The 11,347-nt window shown below is 58.2% G+C and overlaps 1 pseudogene; it reads right to left on the bottom strand.

The window, feature by feature from the left end:
* The window catches only part of LOC124021007, a 75,459-nt pseudogene that overhangs the window by 52,513 nt on the left and 11,599 nt on the right, over positions 1-11,347 (bottom strand).

Genomic DNA, 11,347 nt, shown 5'->3' with positions numbered 1-11,347 from the left:
AGAGGACGGAGGGAGGTGAAGAGAGGGAGGAGAGAAGGTCCCAGAGGACGGAGGGAGGTAGAGAGAGGGAGGAGAGAAGGCCCCAGAGGACGGAGGGAGGTAGAGGGAGGGAGGAGAGAAGGCCCCAGAGGATGGAGGGAGGGAGGAGAGAAGGCCCCAGAGGATGGAGGGAGGAAGAGAGGGAGGAGAGAAGGCCCCAGAGGACGGAGGGAGGTAGAGAGAGGGAGGAGAGAAGGCAGAGAGAGGGAGGAGAGAAGGCCCCAGAGGATGGAGGGAGGTAGAGAGAGGGAGGAGAGAAGGCCCCAGAGGATGGAGGGAGGTAGAGAGAGGGAGGAGAGAAGGCCCCAGAGGATGGAGGGAGGAAGAGAGAGGGAGGAGAGAAGGCCCCAGAGGATGGAGGGAGGAAGAGAGAGGGAGGAGAGAAGGCCCCAGAGGATGGAGGGAGGAAGAGAGAGGGAGGAGAGAAGGCCCCAGAGGATGGAGGGAGGTAGAGAGAGGGAGGAGAGAAGGCCCCAGAGGATGGAGGGAGGTAGAGAGAGGGAGGAGAGAAGGCCCCAGAGGATGGAGGGAGGTAGAGAGAGGGAGGAAAGAAGGCCCCAGAGGATGGAGGGAGGTAGAGAGAGGGAGGAGAGAAGGCAGAGAGAGGGAGGAGAGAAGGCCCCAGAGGATGGAGGGAGGTAGAGAGAGGGAGGAGAGAAGGCCCCAGAGGATGGAGGGATGGAGGAGAGAAGGCCCCAGAGGATGGAGGGAGGAAGAGAGGGAGGAGAGAAGGCCCCAGAGGATGGAGGGAGGAAGAGAGAGGGAGGAGAGAAGGCCCCAGAGGATGGAGGGAGGAAGAGAGGGAGGAGAGAAGGCCCCAGAGGATGGAGGGAGGAAGAGAGAGGGAGGAGAGAAGGCCCCAGAGGATGGAGGGAGGAAGAGAGGGAGGGAGAGAAGGTCCCAGAGGACGGAGGGAGGTAGAGAGAGGGAGGAGAGAAGGCCCCAGAGGACGGAGGGAGGTAGAGAGAGGGAGGAGAGAAGGCCCCAGAGGACGGAGGGAGGTAGAGGGAGGGAGGAGAGAAGGCCCCAGAGGATGGAGGGAGGGAGGAGAGAAGGCCCCAGAGAATGGAGGGAGGAAGAGAGGGAGGAGAGAAGGTCCCAGAGGACGGAGGGAGGTGAAGAGAGGGAGGAGAGAAGGTCCCAGAGGACGGAGGGAGGTAGAGAGAGGGAGGAGAGAAGGCCCCAGAGGACGGAGGGAGGTAGAGGGAGGGAGGAGAGAAGGCCCCAGAGGATGGAGGGAGGGAGGAGAGAAGGCCCCAGAGGATGGAGGGAGGAAGAGAGGGAGGAGAGAAGGCCCCAGAGGACGGAGGGAGGTAGAGAAGAGGGAGGAGAGAAGGCCCAAGAGGACGGAGGGAGGTAGAGAGAGGGAGGAGAGAAGGCCCCAGAGGACGGAGGGAGGTAGAGAGAGGGAGGAGAGAAGGCCCCAGAGGACGGAGGGAGGTAGAGAGAGGGAGGAGAGAAGGCCCCAGAGGACGGAGGGAGGTAGAGAAGAGGGAGGAGAGAAGGCCCAAGAGGACGGAGGGAGGTAGAGAGAGGGAGGAGAGAAGGCCCCAGAGGACGGAGGGAGGTAGAGAGAGGGAGGAGAGAAGGCCCCAGAGGACGGAGGGAGGTAGAGAGAGGGAGGAGAGAAGGCCCCAGAGGACGGAGGGAGGTAGAGAGAGGGAGGAGAGAAGGCCCCAGAGGACGGAGGGAGGTAGAGAGAGGGAGGAGAGAAGGCCCCAGAGGATGGAGGGAGGGAGGAGAGAAGGCCCCAGAGGATGGAGGGAGGTAGAGAGAGGGAGGAGAGAAGGCCCCAGAGGATGGAGGGAGGTAGAGAGAGGGAGGAGAGAAGGCCCCAGAGGATGGAGGGAGGAAGAGAGAGGGAGGAGAGAAGGCCCCAGAGGATGGAGGGAGGAAGAGAGAGGGAGGAGAGAAGGCCCCAGAGGATGGAGGGAGGAAGAGAGAGGGAGGAGAGAAGGCCCCAGAGGATGGAGGGAGGTAGAGAGAGGGAGGAGAGAAGGCCCCAGAGGATGGAGGGAGGTAGAGAGAGGGAGGAGAGAAGGCCCCAGAGGATGGAGGGAGGTAGAGAGAGGGAGGAAAGAAGGCCCCAGAGGATGGAGGGAGGTAGAGAGAGGGAGGAGAGAAGGCCCCAGAGGATGGAGGGATGGAGGAGAGAAGGCCCCAGAGGATGGAGGGAGGAAGAGAGGGAGGAGAGAAGGCCCCAGAGGATGGAGGGAGGAAGAGAGAGGGAGGAGAGAAGGCCCCAGAGGATGGAGGGAGGAAGAGAGGGAGGAGAGAAGGCCCCAGAGGATGGAGGGAGGAAGAGAGAGGGAGGAGAGAAGGCCCCAGAGGATGGAGGGAGGAAGAGAGGGAGGAGAGAAGGTCCCAGAGGACGGAGGGAGGTAGAGAGAGGGAGGAGAGAAGGCCCCAGAGGACGGAGGGAGGTAGAGAGAGGGAGGAGAGAAGGCCCCAGAGGACGGAGGGAGGTAGAGGGAGGGAGGAGAGAAGGCCCCAGAGGATGGAGGGAGGGAGGAGAGAAGGCCCCAGAGAATGGAGGGAGGAAGAGAGGGAGGAGAGAAGGTCCCAGAGGACGGAGGGAGGTGAAGAGAGGGAGGAGAGAAGGTCCCAGAGGACGGAGGGAGGTAGAGAGAGGGAGGAGAGAAGGCCCCAGAGGACGGAGGGAGGTAGAGGGAGGGAGGAGAGAAGGCCCCAGAGGATGGAGGGAGGGAGGAGAGAAGGCCCCAGAGGATGGAGGGAGGAAGAGAGGGAGGAGAGAAGGCCCCAGAGGACGGAGGGAGGTAGAGAAGAGGGAGGAGAGAAGGCCCAAGAGGACGGAGGGAGGTAGAGAGAGGGAGGAGAGAAGGCCCCAGAGGACGGAGGGAGGTAGAGAGAGGGAGGAGAGAAGGCCCCAGAGGACGGAGGGAGGTAGAGAGAGGGAGGAGAGAAGGCCCCAGAGGACGGAGGGAGGTAGAGAAGAGGGAGGAGAGAAGGCCCAAGAGGACGGAGGGAGGTAGAGAGAGGGAGGAGAGAAGGCCCCAGAGGACGGAGGGAGGTAGAGAGAGGGAGGAGAGAAGGCCCCAGAGGACGGAGGGAGGTAGAGAGAGGGAGGAGAGAAGGCCCCAGAGGACGGAGGGAGGTAGAGAGAGGGAGGAGAGAAGGCCCCAGAGGACGGAGGGAGGTAGAGAGAGGGAGGAGAGAAGGCCCCAGAGGATGGAGGGAGGGAGGAGAGAAGGCCCCAGAGGACGGAGGGAGGTAGAGAGAGGGAGGAGAGAAGGCCCCAGAGGATGGAGGGAGGGAGGAGAGAAGGCCCCAGAGGACGGAGGGAGGTAGAGAGAGGGAGGAGAGAAGGCCCCAGAGGACGGAGGGAGGTAGAGAGAGGGAGGAGAGAAGGCCCCAGAGGACGGAGGGAGGTAGAGAGAGGGAGGAGAGAAGGCCCCAGAGGACGGAGGGAGGTAGAGAGAGGGAGGAGAGAAGGCCCCAGAGGACGGAGGGAGGTAGAGAGAGGGAGGAGAGAAGGCCCCAGAGGATGGAGGGAGGTAGAGAGAGGGAGGAGAGAAGGCCCCAGAGGATGGAGGGAGGGAGGAGAGAAGGCCCCAGAGGACGGAGGGAGGGAGGAGAGAGGGAGGAGAGAAGGCCCCAGAGGATGGAGGGAGGAAGAGAGAGGGAGGAGAGAAGGCCCCAGAGGATGGAGGGAGGAAGAGAGAGGGAGGAGAGAAGGCCCCAGAGGATGGAGGGAGGAAGAGAGAGGGAGGAGAGAAGGCCCCAGAGGATGGAGGGAGGAAGAGAGAGGGAGGAGAGAAGGTCCCAGAGGATGGAGGGAGGAAGAGAGAGGGAGGAGAGAAGGTCCCAGAGGATGGAGGGAGGAAGAGAGAGGGAGGAGAGAAGGCCCCAGAGGATGGAGGGAGGAAGAGAGAGGGAGGAGAGAAGGCCCCAGAGGATGGAGGGAGGAAGAGAGAGGGAGGAGAGAAGGCCCCAGAGGATGGAGGGAGGAAGAGAGAGGGAGGAGAGAAGGCCCCAGAGGATGGAGGGAGGTAGAGAGAGGGAGGAGAGAAGGCCCCAGAGGATGGAGGGAGGTAGAGAGAGGGAGGAGAGAAGGCAGAGAGAGGGAGGAGAGAAGGCCCCAGAGGATGGAGGGAGGTAGAGAGAGGGAGGAGAGAAGGCCCCAGAGGATGGAGGGAGGGAGGAGAGAAGGCCCCAGAGGATGGAGGGAGGAAGAGAGGGAGGAGAGAAGGTCCCAGAGGACGGAGGGAGGTAGAGAGAGAGGGAGGAGAGAAGGCCCCAGAGGACGGAGGGAGGTAGAGAGAGGGAGGAGAGAAGGCCCCAGAGGACGGAGGGAGGTAGAGGGAGGGAGGAGAGAAGGCCCCAGAGGATGGAGGGAGGGAGGAGAGAAGGCCCCAGAGGATGGAGGGAGGAAGAGAGGGAGGAGAGAAGGCCCCAGAGGACGGAGGGAGGTAGAGAGAGGGAGGAGAGAAGGCAGAGAGAGGGAGGAGAGAAGGCCCCAGAGGATGGAGGGAGGTAGAGAGAGGGAGGAGAGAAGGCCCCAGAGGATGGAGGGAGGTAGAGAGAGGGAGGAGAGAAGGCCCCAGAGGATGGAGGGAGGAAGAGAGAGGGAGGAGAGAAGGCCCCAGAGGATGGAGGGAGGAAGAGAGAGGGAGGAGAGAAGGCCCCAGAGGATGGAGGGAGGAAGAGAGAGGGAGGAGAGAAGGCCCCAGAGGATGGAGGGAGGTAGAGAGAGGGAGGAGAGAAGGCCCCAGAGGATGGAGGGAGGTAGAGAGAGGGAGGAGAGAAGGCCCCAGAGGATGGAGGGAGGTAGAGAGAGGGAGGAAAGAAGGCCCCAGAGGATGGAGGGAGGTAGAGAGAGGGAGGAGAGAAGGCAGAGAGAGGGAGGAGAGAAGGCCCCAGAGGATGGAGGGAGGTAGAGAGAGGGAGGAGAGAAGGCCCCAGAGGATGGAGGGATGGAGAAGAGAAGGCCCCAGAGGATGGAGGGAGGAAGAGAGGGAGGAGAGAAGGCCCCAGAGGATGGAGGGAGGAAGAGAGAGGGAGGAGAGAAGGCCCCAGAGGATGGAGGGAGGAAGAGAGGGAGGAGAGAAGGCCCCAGAGGATGGAGGGAGGAAGAGAGAGGGAGGAGAGAAGGCCCCAGAGGATGGAGGGAGGAAGAGAGGGAGGAGAGAAGGTCCCAGAGGACGGAGGGAGGTAGAGAGAGGGAGGAGAGAAGGCCCCAGAGGACGGAGGGAGGTAGAGAGAGGGAGGAGAGAAGGCCCCAGAGGACGGAGGGAGGTAGAGGGAGGGAGGAGAGAAGGCCCCAGAGGATGGAGGGAGGGAGGAGAGAAGGCCCCAGAGAATGGAGGGAGGAAGAGAGGGAGGAGAGAAGGTCCCAGAGGACGGAGGGAGGTGAAGAGAGGGAGGAGAGAAGGTCCCAGAGGACGGAGGGAGGTAGAGAGAGGGAGGAGAGAAGGCCCCAGAGGACGGAGGGAGGTAGAGGGAGGGAGGAGAGAAGGCCCCAGAGGATGGAGGGAGGGAGGAGAGAAGGCCCCAGAGGATGGAGGGAGGAAGAGAGGGAGGAGAGAAGGCCCCAGAGGACGGAGGGAGGTAGAGAAGAGGGAGGAGAGAAGGCCCAAGAGGACGGAGGGAGGTAGAGAGAGGGAGGAGAGAAGGCCCCAGAGGACGGAGGGAGGTAGAGAGAGGGAGGAGAGAAGGCCCCAGAGGACGGAGGGAGGTAGAGAGAGGGAGGAGAGAAGGCCCCAGAGGATGGAGGGAGGGAGGAGAGGGAGGAGAGAAGGTCCCAGAGGACGGAGGGAGGTAGAGAGAGGGAGGAGAGAAGGCCCCAGAGGACGGAGGGAGGTAGAGGGAGGGAGGAGAGAAGGCCCCAGAGGATGGAGGGAGGGAGGAGAGAAGGCCCCAGAGGATGGAGGGAGGAAGAGAGGGAGGAGAGAAGGCCCCAGAGGACGGAGGGAGGTAGAGAAGAGGGAGGAGAGAAGGCCCAAGAGGACGGAGGGAGGTAGAGAGAGGGAGGAGAGAAGGCCCCAGAGGACGGAGGGAGGTAGAGAGAGGGAGGAGAGAAGGCCCAAGAGGACGGAGGGAGGTAGAGAGAGGGAGGAGAGAAGGCCCCAGAGGACGGAGGGAGGTAGAGAAGAGGGAGGAGAGAAGGCCCAAGAGGACGGAGGGAGGTAGAGAGAGGGAGGAGAGAAGGCCCCAGAGGACGGAGAGAGGTAGAGAGAGGGAGGAGAGAAGGCCCCAGAGGACGGAGGGAGGTAGAGAGAGGGAGGAGAGAAGGCCCCAGAGGATGGAGGGAGGGAGGAGAGAAGGCCCCAGAGGACGGAGGGAGGGAGGAGAGAAGGTCCCAGAGGACGGAGGGAGGTAGAGAGAGGGAGGAGAGAAGGCCCCAGAGGACGGAGGGAGGTAGAGAGAGGGAGGAGAGAAGGCCCCAGAGGACGGAGGGAGGTAGAGAGAGGGAGGAGAGAAGGCCCCAGAGGACGGAGGGAGGTAGAGAGAGGGAGGAGAGAAGGCCCCAGAGGACGGAGGGAGGTAGAGAGAGGGAGGAGAGAAGGCCCCAGAGGACGGAGGGAGGTAGAGAGAGGGAGGAGAGAAGGCCCCAGAGGACGGAGGGAGGTAGAGAGAGGGAGGAGAGAAGGCCCCAGAGGACGGAGGGAGGGAGGAGAGAAGGCCCCAGAGGACGGAGGGAGGGAGGAGAGAGGGAGGAGAGAAGGCCCCAGAGGATGGAGGGAGGAAGAGAGAGGGAGGAGAGAAGGCCCCAGAGGATGGAGGGAGGAAGAGAGAGGGAGGAGAGAAGGTCCCAGAGGATGGAGGGAGGAAGAGAGAGGGAGGAGAGAAGGTCCCAGAGGATGGAGGGAGGAAGAGAGAGGGAGGAGAGAAGGCCCCAGAGGATGGAGGGAGGAAGAGAGAGGGAGGAGAGAAGGCCCCAGAGGATGGAGGGAGGAAGAGAGAGGGAGGAGAGAAGGCCCCAGAGGATGGAGGGAGGAAGAGAGAGGGAGGAGAGAAGGCCCCAGAGGATGGAGGATGACACTGAGCTACCACCAGGGGGCTACATTCTGTAATGACACTGAGCTACCACCAGGGGACTACATTCTGTAATGACACTGAGCTACCACCAGGGGACTACATTCTGTAATGACACTGAGCTACCACCAGGGGACTACATTCTGTAATGACACTGAGCTACCACCAGGGGACTACACTCTGTAATGACACTGAGCTACCACCAGGGGGCTACATTCTGTAATGACACTGAGCTACCACCAGGGGACTACATTCTGTAATGACACTGAGCTACCACCAGGGGACTACATTCTGTAATGACACTGAGCTACCACCAGGGGACTACATTCTGTAATGACACTGAGCTACCACCAGGGGACTACACTCTGTAATGACACTGAGCTACCACCAGGGGGCTACATTCTGTAATGACACTGAGCTACCACCAGGGGACTACATTCTGTAATGACACTGAGCTACCACCAGGGGACTACATTCTGTAATGACACTGAGCTACCACCAGGGGACTACATTCTGTAATGACACTGAGCTACCACCAGGGGACTACTCTCTGTAATGACACTGAGCTACCACCAGGGGACTACACTCTAATGACACTGAGCTACCACCAGGGGACTACATTCTGTAATGACACTGAGCTACCACCAGGGGGCAGTGCAACACTGGGAGACGGTACACTACACAGACAGTACCTTGTCGTAGTAAGGGCTTCTCTCCATGGAAGGCTCTTTGTGGGTCTGGTGCCTGGAAGCTGAGTTTTTCCCCATCGCTCCACTGTACTCTCCCATGTTCACATCCATACGCTTGTCAGACATCATCCCTCCTCCTTCCATCTTATTGCTCTTCGACAAGTCTTCAGGAGAGTCTCTCTAGGAGGGGATGGACAGAGAGAGGGATAAGATAGGTCAGAGATGAGAGAGAGAGAGAGAGAGTCCACTGATGTGCTGGGGTCTTGTGGTCGTGCTGCTGCCCCTGGAGGCAGAGGTTTGCAAGTGCAGCAGGAGAACATGTATAATTATTTCTCTCGCTCTACCGCTGCGTTCGGGTCTATATGGGTCCTAGCAGGCAAATCTGTTACACATAAAGTCTAACCAAGACCTGTTACAATCACACCCGAAGGGTCGGGTTCCGGGAAGGGTCCCGAAGGGTCGGGTTCAAGGTTCAAGGCTGCGTACTCACAGGGTAGCTCATGTTGTTGAACTGTTTGATTTGAGGGTTCAGGGTTCAGGGTTCAAGGTTCAAGGCTGCGTACTCACAGGGTAGCTCATGTTGTTGAACTGTTTGATTTGAGGGTTCAGGGTTCAAGGTTCAAGGCTGCGTACTCACAGGGTAGCTCATGTTGTTGAACTGTTTGATTTGAGGGTTCAGGGTTCAAGGTTCAAGGCTGCGTACTCACAGGGTAACTCATGTTGTTGAACTGTTTGACGAACTGGTTCATCCAGGCATCCTCCTGCTTGTTCACCGATTTGTTGATCTGAAACACACAGAGACCCCCTGGTTAATAACCCACACAGAGAGACGCCAGGGTTAATAACCCACACAGAGAGACCTGGGTTAATAACCCACACAGAGAGACGCCAGGGTTAATAACCCACACAGAGAGACCCCAGGGTTAATAACCCACACAGAGAGACCCCAGGGTTAATAACCCACACAGAGAGACGCCAGGGTTAATAACCCACACAGAGAGACCCCAGGGTTAATAACCCACACAGAGAGACCCCAGGGTTAATAACCCACACAGAGAGACCCCCTGGTTAATAACCCACACAGAGAGACCCCAGGGTTAATAACCCCACAGAGAGACGCCAGGTTAATAACCCACATACAGAGACCTGGGTTAATAACCCACACAGAGACCTGGGTTAATAACCCACACAGAGACCTGGGTTAATAACCCACACAGAGACCTGGGTTAATAACCCACACAGAGAGACCCCTGGTTAATAACCCACACAGAGAGACCCCTGGTTAATAACCTACACAGAGAGACCCCAGGGTTAATAACCCACACAGAGAGACCCCCTGGTTAATAACCCACACACAGAGACCCCCTGGTTAATAACCCACACACAGAGACCCCAGGGTTAATAACCCACACAGAGAGACGCCAGGGTTAATAACCCACATACAGAGACCTGGGTTAATAACCCACACAGAGACCTGGGTTAATAACCCACACAGAGACCTGGGTTAATAACCCACACAGAGACCTGGGTTAATAACCCACACAGAGAGACCCCTGGTTAATAACCCACACAGAGAGACCCCTGGTTAATAACCTACACAGAGAGACCCCAGGGTTAATAACCCACACAGAGAGACCCCTGGTTAATAACCCACACACAGAGACCCCCTGGTTAATAACCCACACACAGAGACCCCAGGGTTAATAACCCACACAGAGAGACCCCAGGGTTAATAACCCACACAGAGAGACGCCAGGGTTAATAACCCACACAGAGAGACGCCAGGGTTAATAACCCACACAGAGAGACGCCAGGGTTAATAACCCACACAGAGAGACCCCAGGGTTAATAACCCACACAGAGAGACGCCAGGGTTAATAACCCACACAGAGAGACCCCCTGGTTAATAACCCACACACAGAGATCCCAGGGTTAATAACCCACACAGAGAGACCCCAGGGTTAATAACCCACACAGAGAGACGCCAGGGTTAATAAACCACACAGAGAGACGCCAGGGTTAATAACCCACACAGAGACGCCAGGGTTACTAACCCACACACAGAGACCCCCTGGTTACTAACCCACACAGAGAGACCCCCTGGTTAATAACCCACACACAGAGACCCCAGGGTTAATAACCCACACAGAGAGACCCCAGGGTTAATAACCCACACAGAGAGACGCCAGGGTTAATAAACCACACAGAGAGACGCCAGGGTTAATAACCCACACAGAGACGCCAGGGTTACTAACCCACACACAGAGACCCCCTGGTTACTAACCCACACAGAGAGACCCCCTGGTTAATAACCCACACACAGAGACCCCAGGGTTAATAACCCACACAGAGAGACCCCAGGGTTAATAACCCACACAGAGAGACGCCAGGGTTAATAAACCACACAGAGAGACGCCAGGGTTAATAACCCACACAGAGACGCCAGGGTTACTAACCCACACACAGAGACCCCCTGGTTACTAACCCACACAGAGAGACCCCAGGGTTAATAACCCACACAGAGAGACGCCAGGGTTAATAACCCACACAGAGAGACCCCAGGGTTAATAACCCACACAGAGAGACCCCAGGGTTAATAACCCACACAGAGAGACCCCCTGGTTAATAACCCACACAGAGAGACCCCAGGGTTAATAACCCACACAGAGAGACGCCAGGGTTAATAACCCACATACAGAGACCTGGGTTAATAACCCACACAGAGACCTGGGTTAATAACCCACACAGAGACCTGGGTTAATAACCCACACAGAGACCTGGGTTAATAACCCACACAGAGAGACCCCTGGGTTAATAACCCACACAGAGAGACCCCTGGTTAATAACCCACACAGAGAGACCCCTGGTTAATAACCCACACAGAGAGACCCCAGGGTTAATAACCCACACAGAGAGACGCCAGGGTTAATAACCCACACAGAGAGACGCCAGGGTTAATAACCCACACAGAGAGACGCCAGGGTTAATAACCCACACAGAGAGACCCCCTGGTTAATAACCCACACACAGAGACCCCAGGGTTAATAACCCACACAGAGACCCCAGGGTTAATAACCCACACAGAGAGACGCCAGGGTTAATAACCCACACAGAGAGACGCCAGGGTTAATAACCCACACACAGAGACGCCAGGGTTACTAACCCACACACAGAGACCCCCTGGTTAATAACCCACACAGAGAGACCCCAGGGTTAATAACCCACACAGAGAGACGCCAGGGTTAATAACCCACACAGAGAGACCCCAGGGTTAATAACCCACACAGAGAGACCCCAGGGTTAATAACCCACACAGAGAGACCCCCTGGTTAATAACCCACACAGAGAGACCCCAGGGTTAATAACCCACACAGAGAGACGCCAGGGTTAATAACCCACATACAGAGACCTGGGTTAATAACCCACACAGAGACCTGGGTTAATAACCCACACAGAGACCTGGGTTAATAACCCACACAGAGACCTGGGTTAATAACCCACACAGAGAGACCCCTGGTTAATAACCCACACAGAGAGACCCTTGGTTAATAACCTACACAGAGAGACCCCTGGTTAATAACCCACACAGAGAGAGACCTGGGTTAATAACCCACACAGAGAGA

The sequence above is a fragment of the Oncorhynchus gorbuscha genome, unplaced genomic scaffold (assembly GCF_021184085.1).
Source record: "Oncorhynchus gorbuscha isolate QuinsamMale2020 ecotype Even-year unplaced genomic scaffold, OgorEven_v1.0 Un_scaffold_1020, whole genome shotgun sequence".
Taxonomy (NCBI): domain Eukaryota; kingdom Metazoa; phylum Chordata; class Actinopteri; order Salmoniformes; family Salmonidae; genus Oncorhynchus; species Oncorhynchus gorbuscha.
Note: the sequence above shows the minus strand (reverse complement) of the source record. Positions and strands in the feature narration are given on the sequence as shown.